Here is a 17,217-nt window from a genome sequence, read left to right on the forward strand (position 1 = left end):
ACTTGAGATGCAGTTAAAATAGTAGTTAGGGGAAAAGGTATAGCTTTCAATTCTTTTTAACTTCATTCATCTCGCAGTTTTATTATGTATTTTCATTCATTTATTTATTTAAAAATATTCTTTATTCCTTTAACTTCTAAATGCCTGTTTTGATCTCTTGTGTAATTTCTTAAAATCACAGATAACACTTAGCATGATTTCAATCCCCTGAAATCTGTTTAGATCTGGGTTATAAACTAATATATTGATCGACGTTTTTATGCATTCATGTGTGCTCAAAAAATGCATGTTTAATAATTGTTTATTATAGTGTTTGTATATTCTCTATATCAGTATGGTCAGGATTTAATTTCAGCTATTGTTTTTTTGATTTCTAGATTTTTTAGTATGTTTTCAGATATTCTATGTTAATATATAGGCCCTAATACCCTGACCAAATTTCAAACTTGGAATATATATCTCTTGAACTTAATAGGCACAATTATTTTGTGGTTTGTTTTTGAAAACTTCTGTAGTTACTGTATTTCTGTTTATGCTTTTTGTGGTTTTGTTGCTTCTTTGTTATGACATCTTATTTTCTTATGCGTCTAGCTATATTTAATCATGTGGTGTTCACTAGATTGAAAAAAAATTGTTATAAATAATTGGAAGCTTAGAATACTGTTATCTTCTCACAGAAAGAATTTACATTTCTTTCTGCTAGGCCCTGGGGAGCATTACCAGTCCCACACCACTTTAATCCAATGTTTTGTTTTCTTTGGATCTGGAGTATCCAAATTGTATTATGATGATTTTGTACAGCTAATGCAAAACTTCTTGACTGTGAAATCAAGCAAAGGAGAAATTTTCTATAACTTTTCCAACAAACAGCTATTTTAATTCCAATGTATCTTAATTGTTTTAGCTCAGTTATATAGGGAGCATCATAATAATGTGAGTGAAGGCATGGATATGAATTCCTACTTGGATGTTCAAAGTCCACCTGTTTGAAATCAAACAGCATATTCCACACAAAGCCATCCTACACATCATTGATTTTCTCTATATTTCCACATTAACAAAGGTTATGAGGCATTGGGAGTCAGTCTTCTGCTGTGAAACTTAATAACTTCCTGTCTTCAGTAATCATGCAGAATTCTAATCTCTCTCTTTTTTTTTTCATTTTAATTTATTTTATTTTCAGTGTTCCAAATTTCATTGTTTAGGAACAGTGCTCCAGTGCTCCATGCAATACGTGCCCTCAGTAATACCCACAACCAGGCTCACGAAACCTCCTACCCCCCACTCCCCTCCAAAACCCTCAGTATGTTACTCAGAGTCCACAGTCTCTCATGGTTTGTCTCCCCCTCTGATTTCCCCCATCTCACTTCTCCTCTCCATCTCCCAATGTTCTCCATGTTATTCCTTATGTTCCACAAGTAAATGAAACCATATGATAATTGACTCTCTCTGCTTGACTTATTTCACTCAGCATAATCTCTTCCAGTCCCATCCATGTTGATACAAAAGCTGGGTATTCATCCTTTCTGATGGAGGCATAATACTCCATTGTGTATATGGACCATATCTTCTTTATCCATTTGTCCGTTGAAGGACATCTTGGTTCTTTCCACAGTTTGGTGACTGTGGCCATTGCTGCTATGAACATTGGGGTACAGATGGCCCTTCTTTTCACTATATCTCTATCTTTGGGGTAAATACCTAGTAGTGCAATTTCAGGGTCATAGGGTAGATCTATTTTTAATTTCTTAAGGAATCTCCACACTGTTTTCCAAAGTGGCTGCACCAACTTACATTCCCACCAACAGTGTAAGAGGGTTCCCTTTCTCCACATCCTCTGCAACACTTGTTGTTTACTTTCTTGTTGATTTTGGCCATTCTAACTGGTGTAAGATGGTATCTCAATATGGCTTTGATTTGAATCTCCCAAATTGCTAATGATGATGAACATTTTTTAATTTGTGTGTCTTCTTTGGAGAAGTGTCTGGTCATGTCTTCTGCCCATTTTTTGACGTGATTATCTGTTTTGTGTGTGCTGAGTTTGAGGAATTCTTTATAGATCTTGGATATCAGCCCTTTGTCTGTAGTGTCATTTGCAAATATCTTCTCCCATTCCGTGGGTTGCCTCTTTGTTTTGTTGACTGTTTTCGTAGCTGTGCAGAAGCTTTTGATCTTGATGAAGTCCCAAAAGTTCATTTCCACTTTTGCTTCCTTTGCCTTTGGGGACATGTCTTGAAAGAAATTGTTGTGGCCAATGTCAAAGAGGTTACTGCCTATATTCTCCTCTAGGATTTTGATAGATTACTGCCTCACGTTGAGGTCTTTTATCCATTTCGAGTTTATCATTGTGTATGGTGTAAGAGGATTCTAATCTTTTTTTTTTTTTCAGGATGTTCCAAGCTCAGATATTTTACATTATCTACCATGAGCTTCTTTTTCCTGATGTAAGTCTAGCCTCCAGCTTCACTACCTTCCCAGCATTTCCCAGAACAGATTACACACATCCTAGGTAATTCTATACCTTCTTCCTGCAAAGCTTTTCTTCTTCTCTTTACATTAAAAAAAAAAAATTAGTTCTTAAAGAACTACATTATTATTTTTCTTCTCTATTTATTGAGAACTTTATGTGTATCTCAGCCCAAATAAATTTACCTTATTTTCAAACTCAAAGTTATATAACAATTGTGTTATCATTTGACATTATTTAGTATTTATTTAAATAGTTCTAAGTGTATATCTTGTCTTCCAATGAATCTATATGCTTTTCAAGGAAACATACTTTTGTTTTTGTAAACCTTATAGAGTGCTATGTACATAAGAAAACCTAATAAGTGTTCATTTAAACAGAGAAAAGCATGCTATGATAAGAACAGAATTACTAAGAATCTAAACTAAATAATATAAGAAAGTCCTATAAAAATGAATATTTACCTTGACTCAAAATCACTGCCTAACAGCTCTAACAACTTTTCCTTACTTTGATGATAGAAATTCTAATGTATTAAAGTAACTATTTCATTGATGTCTTTTATTGCCAAAATATAAGAATAACTCCTATAAGAGTTCCTGGATACTTTCTGTGTTTATGACTAATTCAGACTACTTTAGAATTATATTTCATCACTAAGTACTTACTGTAGTTGTAGTTGTTTTTGTGGAAAAAGTTGGCTGCACTGTGGTCCAAGGAAACACATGAATTATGACTATTGTAGTGGCTGACAGCTGACTAGCTTTATTCCCACCTAATTCATCAGTAACTTCAATAAGTAGCTGGAAAGTCATAGGTTCCCGAATCCCTTGAAACGCATCATACTGGAAATTCTGAGTGGTGTCCAGAGAAGGAAGATCAACACCTAGTCTCTAAAGTATGAATTGATTATTTGTATTTCCTGAGAAGATGAGGTAATAAAACAGAAATAAAAGTACATTATGTATTATATTATTTATATTGTCTTGTTCAAGTTCTTGAAAATATGTTACATGATAATGTGTTTCTAACAGTTCCAAAATATATTATGTGTGTATCTGGTAAAATAGCATAGAAGTTACTTACTTAAAATCTGTGTCTTACCTCCTACAATTAAATCTCTCAGTTGTTCGTGTGGAGAATCTTTGTCTGGACAATTGAGCTGAATAAAAGGTGTCCTAATAGTGTAATAAATCTGGATTTCCAAATGTGGTGGATTTCATACAAGAGGTTCATCATTTATGTTCTATAAAACAAGAATATTACCTGTTTTAGCTTATGTTTTAAAAAAATCTTTCCATATCCAGTCAATTACTTGTTTTTTTTTCTTACTCATTATTTTCACCTTTATAATAACATTCAAGGATACTTTTACAGTCCATCTTATTTTACATTTGAAGACTATATTTTAGTGTTTCATCGTAGAAACTCTTGTTTGGGGCTTTCCAGCAGTATAATCCATGTTCCATTTTTAATATTATAAATGAGGAATTATTTTCTTTTCCAAGTAGATTCTACTCCCAATATGTGGCTTGAATCCATGACTTTCATATCAAGAGTCACATGCTCTGTGGTTGATCCAGCCAGATGCCCCATGAATGAGGAATTAATTTTTAATAATGTCTATTTCCCACATAATTTTTCTAGGACAGGTACTCATGACATTCATGAGACTGCTGAATTTTAAAATTAGAAACTAAATGTTATCTATTTTAATTATTTCCCTTTAATCCAGAAGATATATGTCATCAAGTCTCCTCGTAAACAATTATACTCAAAAAGGGTACTCACTACTTAAAAGAAAGTGTATTTCACTACTGGAGAGCTTTAATTGTTAGAAATATTCATTTTTGTTGACTCAAGTATTTTCTTACGAGCAACTTTAACCTATTCTTTCCAATTTTTGTTCTGAGGAAACTCAAAATCTAATAAGGCATGTGACTTATATTTCAAACATGTGAGGGATTCCAGCAATTAGATTGAAAGGGAAACTATATTATCTCCGAGAATGTTTGAATTCTAAGGTTCTTTGACTGTATAATCTGGAAGTCTGATGAACTACTTGCCACTAACACACCTCTTCTCACCTGTAACAGTTTTTGTTATAGACTGTCCCCTCTCCTGAAGAATATAAGCATAATCTCAGAGACATTTTCAAAGTAGTAATCAATGAAGACACTAGCAATTTTTCAGAATGGGATGTGAAATGAAACCAATTTATGTCCTCAGTTTAGGAAAATGAAGTGCCTAATCCATTTATCCTTTTTTTCCTTTCCTTAGTAATATTTCTTGAACATTCTTGATTCCTTCAGTTTGCACAGTTTTCTTAAAAGTCATATGTTTTTGTTTTTGTTTTTCTCCAACACAATGCAGCTTGCTTTGTTGGATTGCTCAGTGGAGACCATAAAGAGGTACTTGCTAATAATAATCACTATTTCACTAAGTACAAATTTTGTTAAAAGTAAATCTTTGATAACCATATTTCTCTGAAAATGAATCATCCTTAGTTTCCCTTTCTCCTTCCAAATGCAATCCAAAATAGGGAAAGATGGTATCTGTTCTTTCACAGTTTCTCATAGTTGTTTTAGTAATAGTAAATAATAATAATTATAATTAATATTTGTTGAATGAGTAATATATACTAGACTCTAACATACTTACATTAACATATATTTAACAACCCCATGAAAAGCATAGTATTATTATCCTAAAATGGAAAGTGAAAAGAGGTAAAAGAGCTCAGATAGCTATAAAGTGTATAGGAACCAGAATTCAACAATATCTCCAGAGCCCAAGTTTTAACCTGAGAATATTACTTTCTATGTAATCATAAACAGTGTTTATTTACACTATTACAACACTAGTCTACTGTGTTATGTTCTCATAAAAGGTACCTTCCACTCTCTAAAAGATATTCTGAATGATATAAATTCATTGAAAGAGGATTTTTCTTCGTCTTCTAAATGATGGTTCAATTTACATGAACTCTCTAAGCACTTCCAATTCTAAGAAACTAGGTTCGTGTGTTTTATAACTTCTTCATAACCGAGCTGAAATTTTAAGAAAATCCCAAATAGGTTTCCCTTGTTAATCAGACACTTTTTTAAATTAGCCAAATATATTTTAAGTATTATAAACTGAAATGTTGGTTATAAAACAATTCATTTTAAATGCAAATATAGGTGTCTCTGTTACTCTATGAAGGAAAATATCATTGTCCAGTACTCAACCTAAATTTTCAGGTTTTTTCTATTTTTTTTTTCATTGTTGTGTACAAGAAAAATAGAGATATATTTGGAGAAAGTGTCTATATAAAACTGGATATAGAAAAGATATTAGAAACACAAACAAATGTATTAGTGTGTGTGTGTGTGTGTGTGTGTGTGTGTGTATGTATGTATATATACAGAAGTAAATATACTATGTGTGACATAATATAGCAATTTATTTATCTATAATATAGCAATTTATTTATCTAAACATACACACACATGCACACACACACATACATATCTATTCCCAGTGGCTCAAATCCTGAGATTGCTGAATAGCCAAGATGGTTTAAATGATCAAAACTGGATGTTGGCAGAGTTCTTCACCTCTACAACTTTGCACAATATTTTCTCTTCACAGAAAATTCTTGTTCTACCACTTATTTTCCTATTGGACTCTCATTCATTGAAATACCTTTTTCTTCTATTCTCAAGTTATTCATTTATGAAATAAAACAGATAAACTGGACTGCTAATACTATTGATTTGAATATGCAGTGGCCTTTTCATAAAGATTACATGGGAAAATGTATTACTTAACTTCAGATTGTCTCATAGTAAAAGGGCATAAAATAAGACTAAGGACTCCAATGGCTTTTGAGTGTTCTAGTATAGTACTTTGCAGGAACAGTGTGAATTAACAAAGAGAAAATCAGGGTTGTTGAAAAACTTTGAGGCAAAAAGAAAAAAGAAAAGGTCTCTATGGTTACTATGGTTACAAGGACAAGATCAAATGTAAAGATATGAGATAATTGAGTTGATATTATTCATGAATTTTCTTGTGAACTTTGTTATCTTTGAATATTAATCCATCTCACAACATAAATGAGGAATTAACAAACCTAAAGATAATAAAAACATTACTGAAAGGATAGAAGGTAAGGATCAACACATAGTCCTCAGATGGAAGCTGTCTAAAATCTTTCAAAAAAAAATCTTCCCATGATACTTTGTGGCTTTTCTTTATTGGTAGCTTCCAAGTTCATCTCTTGACCTTATTTTCTAGACCTGTATTTTTCAACAGTCTTTGAAATCTCCATTATGTTTTTGAACTCAAGGAACATGTTGGAAAGAAGAATTCTTCCTTCCAAACATTGCTATGGCCAGCCTTTAAGCTAGTTTTTAACATTGAGCAGAGGGAGACTCTGCCAAGCTTGAATCATCGGCTCCTATTTCTGGGGTGTTGTTTCTATGGCTTGGCATTTAATATATTATGCCAGTGTTCCTTGTCAGAATTAATTTTGGCAAAAGACCATTATTATACTGACTAACTGAATCTCTAGTTACAGAATAATGTAGCACATTCACTTTTCTAAATGTTGCCAATTAAAATATTAGAAGTATGACTATTGAATTATGGAAATTCCTCAATACAAAGTCTACAAGAGAGAAAAATTAGCTGTTTGTACATTTCAAAAACATAGAATTATTAAGCTTTTAGAATGCAAAAAGCTCTTTTCAGTAAGAAAAAGAGGGTAGGTAGTATTTCACCTTTCTCTTAACTTTCATCACAAAAATATAAATAAAGTAAGGCAGCATAATTCATAACATTATTGTTCATACTCTAGAATTTTATAATATGTATTAATTAAATTTCAATAACTAAAAACAAACAACCAATTTATCTGGGAAATTCTTCCAAACCTATTCCCAATTAAAAACAAGTTAAGATTATCTTTAAGAAATAAGGAAAAGTTGGCTGGAAGTCTTCATGTATGAGGAAAACTGCTTGGAAACTAGGGGAAGCAAGGGTACTGGTGACCATGAGGTCTATATGGCTGCTCAGAACCCCCTTCCTGTGTGGTCTGCTTTTAAGCTTCAGGTGCCAGGGCTGAAGTGCCTGGAGTGAGCTTCCCCCATCACATAGTGTGGGCCTGGATGAGAACACAGTACATGACTAAGAGCATATCATGGAACATCTAAAAAATATCATCAACAAACGAGAGGTGGAGATATCTCCACAAGAGCTACAGCTCTGTTATTCCAAAATGCTTGATTATGATGACAATAATTTGCATTATGACTAGAATTTTCCATAGCAATCACTCACTTCATAAGGAGGAATAGAATGAATAGGCACCACCAATGAGTGAAGATGAACTGATTAACTTGATGGTGTTTTGAGAAGGATGACAAGAACAATGATGAATACATTGTGCTGAATTTGCTAAATCACTGCAATAGACATTGTTTGGTCATCTAGTTATATGCAAATGTCTCCCATTATAATGTGATTGAACACTTTTGGTAATGCAAAATAACACATTTTGAACTACTGCTGCATTATTTTGGTAAAAACCTGTAGCAGTTTATTACACTAGAGTGAGAAAGAGAAATCGAGAGAAATAGAAAAGAAATGGGACATATTGTAGTCCTCATGTACTGTTAAATTTCTTATTGGACAAGAGCTTGGTTAAAGATTCCTTTTAAGAATGTTGGATAATTGGAGCAGAGTAGTCAGGAACTTGACTATGGAATATCTCTGGTCTCTTGGTTTTCATTCATGCTATCTGGAAAGTAAGACAAACTTTGCCTAGTGGACACATGTTTCAGTAACAGTGAGGGAATGGCATGAATGCCAGATGTTTCCAGATGTTTCCCCTGGTGTGTCCTGTCTCTTTAGATAACTGTGGTCAGTATTCTGCAAAGTTCCATTTGGCCTGAATGATGACTTGTTTTAGGCAAGTGTGTATTAGACTATTTCAAAGCAACAACATAAGAAGAATGTTGGACACTAAGTTCAGCTAGCCTTAGAGTCTAACATTCTGTATCTTCTATGAAAATGATACACCACTGACCTAAGTGATTAGCATTATTTTAGTTTTTCAGTATTAATAAAACTGCTGTTTTATACTTTATTTCTTTTATGTCTTCTTCAGTTTAGAAGAGAGCCTGAATTGAAAAATATTCTTTATTTTATTTATTTATTTATTTATTTATCAGAGAGTGAGAGAAAGAGAGAATAGGAATAGAGGGAGAGGGAGAAGCAGGCTTCCCATGGAGTAAGGAGCCTGATGAGGGACTTGATCCCAGGGTCCTGGGATCATGACCTGAGATGATGGCAGACACTTAACTGATTAACTGAGCCACCTAGGGATCCCCAAAAATGACCTTTTTCTAATCATTAGCAAATGTTAGCTTTCCTAATATTTGTATTTAACCTTTATTTCTAGGGTTTGTTTTTGTGGTTTAGAAATTATTAGGAATACAAGGACTTTATCCTTCATGCTTGGTGCAGCAGGGGTAAAACTACTAGTCCGTCTTGCACAAGTGAGGAGAAGATCACCAAGCCCAATGATTAACAAGGCTGCAAGTTATATTTAGAAGGAATGGCATTTAATACCTATTCTAGCTTAAATATGTGAATTATTTCAGATCAGGAAAGATTAGAAAAGACCTAACAACTCTTAACATTGTGAATCTCAGTAATGGTTGAAAATTATAATTGTAATTTGTAATTTTATTGGATGTGATAAACGTGCTGTGATAGCAAACTAGACATGATGGTTGAATGGGGGAAAACTGCATAGCATTTTCTGTAAGACATATAAAGACTTATTTTCTTTATTAAAGTATTTTTATAAGTAAACAAATGTGTTTGTAAAAATGCTTTCCTGGATCAAGTATTTGTGCAATCAGAGCTGAATTATAAACTATGCTTGTAACATCTAGTTATTTTGAAAGATTTATATGATGAATCTGGGATATGACCAATAAAACTGATGAAACAAAAAACAAACAAAAAAAGAAATAAGAAAAAGACATTTTCAATTTCCCTCTTGTTGATATAGAAATCAAAGTTATCTGTATTTTCTTATTTTTTATATAGGGAAGTATTATTTTCAATATAGAAGTTGCAATTTTTTTTAAAGATTTTATTTATTTATTTGGCAGAGATCATAAGCAGGCAGAGAAGCAGGCAAAGGGGGAGTGGGAAGCAGGCTCCCTGCTGAGCAGAGAGTCCAATGCAGGGCTTGATCCCAGGACACTGAGATCATGACCTGAGCCCAAGGCCGAGGCTTAACCCACTGAGCCACCCAGGTGCCCCTAGAAGTTGTAATTCTTAATGATATTTATTGTTTTTATTTTACATTCTGGAGATAGAATAGATTTTCTTTAAGTGTAGAAGGTATATTGTTAAAATAAAAATAAGGTAAACTCTCAGATCATTAGTCAGCTATGAACCATTATCTTAATATAAATTGTAGTTAAATGAAAAATCTCAATTGGAAACTTAACTAAGTTAAGAAAACTTTCAAATAGTAATATGCAATGCTAATATGGGTACTATATACTGATTTTTATGTGCAAAAGAGAGTAGTAATATAAGATAATAAAACCAAGAAATTACTCTGCAAGGGAAAATTAAGAGCTTGGGTATCTCTAAACAGGGCTTTCTCTCACAGAAATGTTCAGGGAATATTCAGGTAAAGTGTGACTTTTTAATTTCTAATTTTAATTTCTAATTTAAAATTATTTGTGTGAATATTCATGGAATTCATGGAGAGAAAAACAGAATTATGTACTGTCCAAAGTGTTTTTAAAAATTTTGCTTTTCATAGAATGATTAAACAAATAATGATGATACTCAAAAAATGTTGGGGCACCTATGTGGCTCAGTGGGTTAAGCATCCAACTCTTAATTTCAGCTCAGCCCATGATCTCAGAGTCATGGGATAGAGCCCCACTGCACCCAGCCCTGTGTTGAGCTCTTTGTTGAGGGTGGAGCCTGCTTGGGATTTGCTCTGTCCCTCTCCCTTTGCCCCTCCCCCTCTCATGTTCACCTGTGCATGTGTGTATGCGCTCTCTTTAAAAAAAAAAAAAGGAAATGTAAAGACCTTTTAAATATACATTCTACAGATTTGATTACATGCAAGTTTGTGACAAGCTCTTCAAGTTTTCATTTTTAGTCCCTATACATTTACACACCCAAAATGAATGATGAATTTACCAAATAGGACAGAGTGATTTGCAAAATTTCTCTTTCATAAAATGATAAATTCTAGTGACAAATTACACTGGATTTTATGTCATTTTAATTATATTTTGTGCAAACCTCTCAATAACTTGTCATCAAAAGTGAATGATACTAATTACTTATAAAGAATGCCAACACAATTTTTCCATTTATTTATTTTTTTAAATACTTTATTTACTTATTAGAAAGAGAAAGAGCATGATCAGGGGACTGGGAGACAGAGAAGCAGGCTCCCAGCTGAGCAGGGAGCCCCATGTGGGGCTTGATCCCAGGACCCTGGGATCATGACCTGTGAGGAGAAGGCTAGACACTTTACGGACTGAGCCACCCACAATTTTACCATTTATACATTACTTATTTGACATGAATGAAATTAAACAATCTCATTGGCTTTGAAAGTTAGAAGAAATTTAGAGATTATCTATATCAAAGATCATTAATTGCTTTACACAGAAAAGTCCATGATGGGCTTTTAGAATGCAGGTACTCAGACTCCTTCTAACCACTCATGTCTTCTCCTCCACTAAAATGTACATATGATACTAAAGCCTTATCATTTAAAAAATAATTCAAGTGAATATATACACGTTTGTATTAATAATATATATGCAATATATATGCTAATAAATGCTAATAAAAAGGCTTTAAAAATATAATTCTGTATTTTAAAGGCATAGAACAGTTTAGCAGAAGTGATGTTTTTATGTAAAGGCAACATAAGGGTCTTCTCTTATTTCTCAAAACAAGCATAGGGCAATATTACATTTATTAAACCTGTAAGTGATGAAAACTATAATCTTTGGAAGACTGTAACCCAAGATTTTGAAATGAAGGAGACCCCAGAACCCCAGCTGAGGTATAGTGGTGCAACTAATTTCCAGGCTCCTAAACTGGACAATAATAGTGTGCTTTTCGTCATTGTTGTTATTTGTTTAATGTAGCATGCTTCCCATAAATGATAAACTTAAATTTAAATATAATTGTTGTATTAAGTGAGTATGTAATTGCAAAAATAATCAATTGTATATGTTATCCATTAAAATCACATTTTTATACCTTTAAATGCTCTAAAATCTGTGTGAAAACATAATACATGCCATAAGTGCCCAATACCAGGAAGCTAGCATTCTAGCTGTGAAATAAAATCTTTTGATATTTACCTACAGAAAATAAATATGCTAAATCATGAGAGTCTATTATAAACTTTCAAAAGGCATATAGGTAGTATTTAGGGAAAAATTCTTATAGTAAGCAGGGGAGGAATATAGTAAAGAAAATAATTACAACCCAGAAAAAAACAGTGATTTTTCTTTTTTTGCCATTGTGAATGATCAAATTTATAATCCTCTTTATAATTGTGATTTGGGTTTTTATTAAAATCAATATATGTTTAGTTGTTGGCTAATGCAGCATCCAAATTATATCAGAATTTAAACTTGAGAATTTAGTTAAACATCACCTACCTTGAGAAATTAACTTAAACAATTAAGCAAAAATTGAATTAAACAATTAAAAAAGAATTGTTTGTTCTGGAATTAACTGAAGATCTTAAAAATTGAAAATACCCAGTTTTTATCTCTGGGGATTCTGATTGTGTGTGTAGGTCTGTGATGAGTTCCAAGAATCTCTATTTTGAACAAGCTACTTATGGGATTGTGATATGTGCTATGCATAAGACCATGGATTCAATGGACTGTTAAATAAATCCTACAAAATATGGTGGAGGATTTGATGGAAAATTCTAATTCATTGTAGTAGGGCTCTTGATTCAAAACACAGCTATGGATTCCCAAGATTTTTTGCTTCCTCAATTAGATTTTAGGTGTAAGACTTTGTTCCACTTTTTGTTTATGTGCACTTTCTCTTTTATAAAGTGATAGAATTTTCAACATAAACTATCTTGTGAGTGCTTTATGGGTTTATTTTTTTTTTCTTATGCTATTGTAATTAATGCATAATATATTATATGAACACAAGCCAGAGTGTTGCATATTAATAATCTAAATCAAGAGTAACTATCTTGGCAGTACTGCTATTCATATGACACTTCTCATTTAGGATAAATTAAGTTTTTGTGGAGTTCTAAAGTGAATGATTTGTTGTCCTTATAAATGTGTGCACTTCAATTTGTCTTCGAATTCTTACTAAGTTTAATATAGTTGTCTATGGGGTAAAATATTTAGGTAGTTATTTTTTTCTTAAGATTTTATTTATTTATTTATTTGAGAGAAAGATAACACAAGTGGGATGTGGTGGGGAGAGGCAGAGGGAGAGGGAGAAGCAGGCTCCCGGGTGAGCAAGGAGTCTGACATGGGGTTCTAGCCAAGGCTGGATGCCAGGATCAAAAGATCATGACTTGAGCTGAAAGTAAATGCTTAACCAACTGAACCATCCAGGCATCCCTATTTAGGCAGCCATTTAAAAGAATCATCTGGAACATACATTGAAATATCTCTTCAAATTAATATTGATTTATTTTACAAACTTAAAAATTTCAAAAGGAAATTCAGGGAAAAAATGGTGATGTTTACCCAGTTAAAGTTAGGGACAGTTGTGAATAATTCTTAAAAATTCTTAATCAAAGTGCATAATTTTTACCCTAAAGTGTCTCTCAATCCCTTGACTATGTACTCAAGTAATTCCTCAGCCAGTGAGTTGTTGCAGAATCATCCGCATATATAAACTGAGTTTAAGTAGTCAAAAAGTCTGCTTGAGAATTTTGCTTTGTGCCATAATCAAACCAGTTACCCTGAAAGTCTGTGCTGTAGCAAATAAATTTATTTTAGATAAAATATGATGATTAATGCATTCGTGGTCTCTACGTAATCAATATTTTATGATAAAGAGAGAGAAAAAAAGAGAAATTCGAACTCAAATTTATAAGTGAATGCTAAAGCTGGACAGTGACCATATCAGCACTGAGATCCCAAAACAGACTTGAAGCTAAAAGAGGTGAATCTAAGATCATTGTAAGCGAGGCTGCATGAAGAAGAATATAGTGGTTTTTAATGGATAGTTAGCCCTTCCTCAAGCAGAAAAAGTAAATCTCTTGGGGCGCCTGGGTGGCTCGGTGGGTTAAGCCTCTGCCTTCGGCTCAGGTCATGATCTCAGGGTCCTGGGATGGAGCTCCGCGTCGGGCTCTCTGCTCGGCGGTGAGCCTGCTTCCTCCTCTCTCTGCCTGCCTCTCTGCCTACTTGTGATCTCTCTCTCTCTCTCTGTCAAATGAATAAATAAAAAAATCTTAAAAAAAAAAAAAAGAAAAAGTAAATCTCTTTAGAAGAAAACATACTTAATTTTCACTCCAGTGTTCCCTAGGAGTGAGGTCATTCACAGATAAGTGAAAAACAAAGATCACATAGAGAAAAAGGCCTAATGAGTAAACATTTGCTGATACAACTAACAAGAGGGCATTTCAAATGGCCACTTATTGTTGGTAGAGATCCTGATCCACCCTCAGTGGTGTTGGGCTTCCCTGAAGTTGTCAGAGAGATACCCATTCCATCCTGTGGCAGAATGAGCCTACCTGAGCTGAGAAATGAATCTGGGTCACTTTCTTCTGTTGAATAGGGAAATGTAAAATAAGTTGCCATTTGTCCCTCAAATCCTAGGGTTCCAAACAAGTCTGTCTTCTTTTTACAATCTTTGAGAGTTCTCCTTTGGTTGCTTCTTGTATTATTCCAGGGTTTATAGTTGTGTTTAGAAGGGAGGGGCAGGAAGAAAGAGGATTGTGACATTTTGACTGGAAGTTAACCTGCCATTTTTGAAAATGTGACTAATAATTAGTCAATTCTTGAAAATTTCCAGACAAGGATGAAGTCTGAGAGAACATTCTAGAAGCTAGAGTATCTTTATTGATGTAATCAATTCCAAGGTACTCTTTGCCCAATCATAAATTTCCCAGACATTTACCAAACATGATTATTTTTTTTTCCTCTTCCTGAGGGGTAAAAAAGTGTGGCTAACAAATTTGTCCTGTTATTTTTTCAGTATAAAATCAAATTAAGATTTTTCTTCATCTTTGTCAAAGGTTTAATTTCATAATATTTCTATAAATAGTGTATCCTGCATTTACAAGTTTCTGTGAGAAAACTTTGGCCAAAAATTGTGTCCATATAGGACTTTCATATAGTCCTATGAAATGTCTACCCTAACCCAGTGAATCTGCCTCAAATGAAATGAAAGAGGTATGAATTGATCTCATCATTGTACTATAAAAAGACCTGAATATCTTCCTACTTTGAGGTAGAGATTTTTGTTTGTAATCCTACAAATTGTAAACATTCCAGAACTGCTTAGGAATATAAATTAAAATAGAAATTCCACACCTTCCACATGGTCATGCTGAGCTAGTACCCGCGCCTGGAATCGGGTAGCAACCTCAGCTGTGCCTGCCGCCTGCTGCCTGCTGCCTGCCACTGCCTCCGGAACATGGACCCCCGGAAAGTGAGCGAGTTTCGGGACTTCATGAAAATGTGTAAGCAGGATCCGAGCGTTCTGCACACCGAGGAAATGCATTTCCTGTGGGAGTGGGTGGAGAGCATGGGGGGTAAAATACCACCTGCCACTCATAAAACTAAATCAGAAGACAGTATCAAAGAAGAAAAATCAGATAGTAAGAAGGCAGAGGAAAACATAAAGACAGTCAATGAACCATCAAGTGAGGAAAATTATCTAGAAATTGACAATGAAGGTGTGATTGAACCAGATACTGATGCCCCTCAAGAAATGGGAGGTGAAAATGTAGAGATAACCGAGGAAAGGATGGATCAGGCAAATGATAAAAAAGTGGCTGCCATTGATGCCTTAAATGATGATGAACTACAGAAAGCCATTGATTTGTTCACAGATGCCATCAAACTAAATCCTCGCTTGACCATTCTGTATGCCAAGAGAGCCAGTGTCTTCATCAAATTACAGAAGCCAAATGCTGTCATTTGAGACTGTGAAAGAGCTATTGAAATAAATCCTGATTCAGTTTAGCCTTCTAAGTGGCTTGGGGAAAGCACATAGACTTCTGGGCCATTGGGAAGAAGCAGCGCATGATCTTGCCTTTGCTTGTAAACTGGATTACAATGAAGATGTTAGTGCAATGCTGAAAGAAGTTCAACTGAGGGCCCAGAAAATTGCTGAACATCGGAGAAAGTATGAGCGAAAACATGAAGAGCGAGAGCTCAAAGAAAGAATAGAAAGGGTTAAGAAGGCTCAGAAAGAACATGAGACAGCCCAGAGGGAGGAAGAAGCCAGACAGCAATCAGGAGCTCAGTATGGCTCTTTCCCAGGTGGCTTTCCAGGGGGAATGCCTGGTAATTTTCCTGGAGGAATGCCTGGAATGGCAGGGGGATGCCTGGAATGGCAGGAATGCCTGGGCTCAATGAAATTCTTAGTGATCCAGAAGTTCTTGCAGCCATGGAGGATCCAGAAATTATGGTGGCCTTCCAGGATGTGGCCCAGAACCCAGCGAATATGTCAAAATATCAGAACAACCCAAAGGTTATGAATTTCATCAGTAAATTGTCAGCCAAATTTAGAGTTCAAGCATAATGCCCTTCTGACAAATAAAGCCCTTGCTAAAGGAAAAGCACCTTCGATCACCTAATGGATGTCACAGTAAACCAGTGTACCTCTGACCTTCTCATGAAGAAAGCTGGGGTGCTGTGAAGAGAATCCCTGACCTTCTGCTCCCTATGCAACTGAAACATTCTACAATGGTTTGCCATTAGGCTGTTCATTCAGATAATGTTTTCCTAACCAGGAGCTACAAACTTTAAACACTTTTTAAACCTTAAAAATATTTAAAAACACATTAAAAGGGTGTGTTAGTCCCTACATTTTTCTTTATTAATCATTTCACTTTTTTTCCTTTGGATTAATTGGGCAAGGAAGATACTTCAGTGTCGAAGATTTATTGCTCAGTTATAACAAGTAAAATAAAGGTTTATTAGTGGGAGGCAAATAATACATTAAAATAGATGAAGTTTGAGTTGGGAAAAAAAAATAAAATAAAATAGAAATTCCACAATCAGGGGGTAGAACAGAGTGTGACTGTATCTGAATTTTACATAAGGTTGTTTTGAGTTGAAAATAAAAGGATCTGAAAATAAAACACATCTAACCATGCAGTATTTCTGGTCCTCACAGTCTACTCTTACACTTGCTTTCATCACCAGAGATAACCCTGATCCTGAAACTAGTACTCAATATTCTCTTGCTTTGTTTTGTTTTTTTATAACTTTTTAATATGGGTATAAAATTTTGGAACTTATTAAAATTTTGGAACTTACTAAAACTTAATATTATATTACTAAGATCCATTGCATATGGCTGGTGTCACTATGAATTATTCATTCTGGCTGCTATGTCATCATTTGCCCACTATTCTATCTTATGTCATCAAGATTCAGAGTATTATTTTTGTTTGATGAGTTTTAAGGTAATAATTTTATTATTAAAAATTACTTGGGTTGCCTGGGTGGCTCAGTTGGTTAAGCATCCATGGGTCA

The 17,217-nt window shown here is 34.1% G+C and overlaps 2 pseudogenes; both read left to right on the forward strand.

The window, feature by feature from the left end:
• Positions 1 to 7,502: 7,502 nt before the first annotated feature.
• On the forward strand, positions 7,503 to 7,923 carry LOC111155347 (annotated as a pseudogene).
• Positions 7,924 to 15,039: 7,116 nt separating this feature from the next.
• On the forward strand, positions 15,040 to 16,258 carry LOC111155344 (annotated as a pseudogene).
• Positions 16,259 to 17,217: the final 959 nt, after the last annotated feature.

The sequence above is a fragment of the Enhydra lutris genome, unplaced genomic scaffold, assembly GCF_002288905.1.
Source record: "Enhydra lutris kenyoni isolate GAN:26980312 unplaced genomic scaffold, ASM228890v2 scaffoldscaffold40, whole genome shotgun sequence".
Classification (NCBI taxonomy): domain Eukaryota; kingdom Metazoa; phylum Chordata; class Mammalia; order Carnivora; family Mustelidae; genus Enhydra; species Enhydra lutris.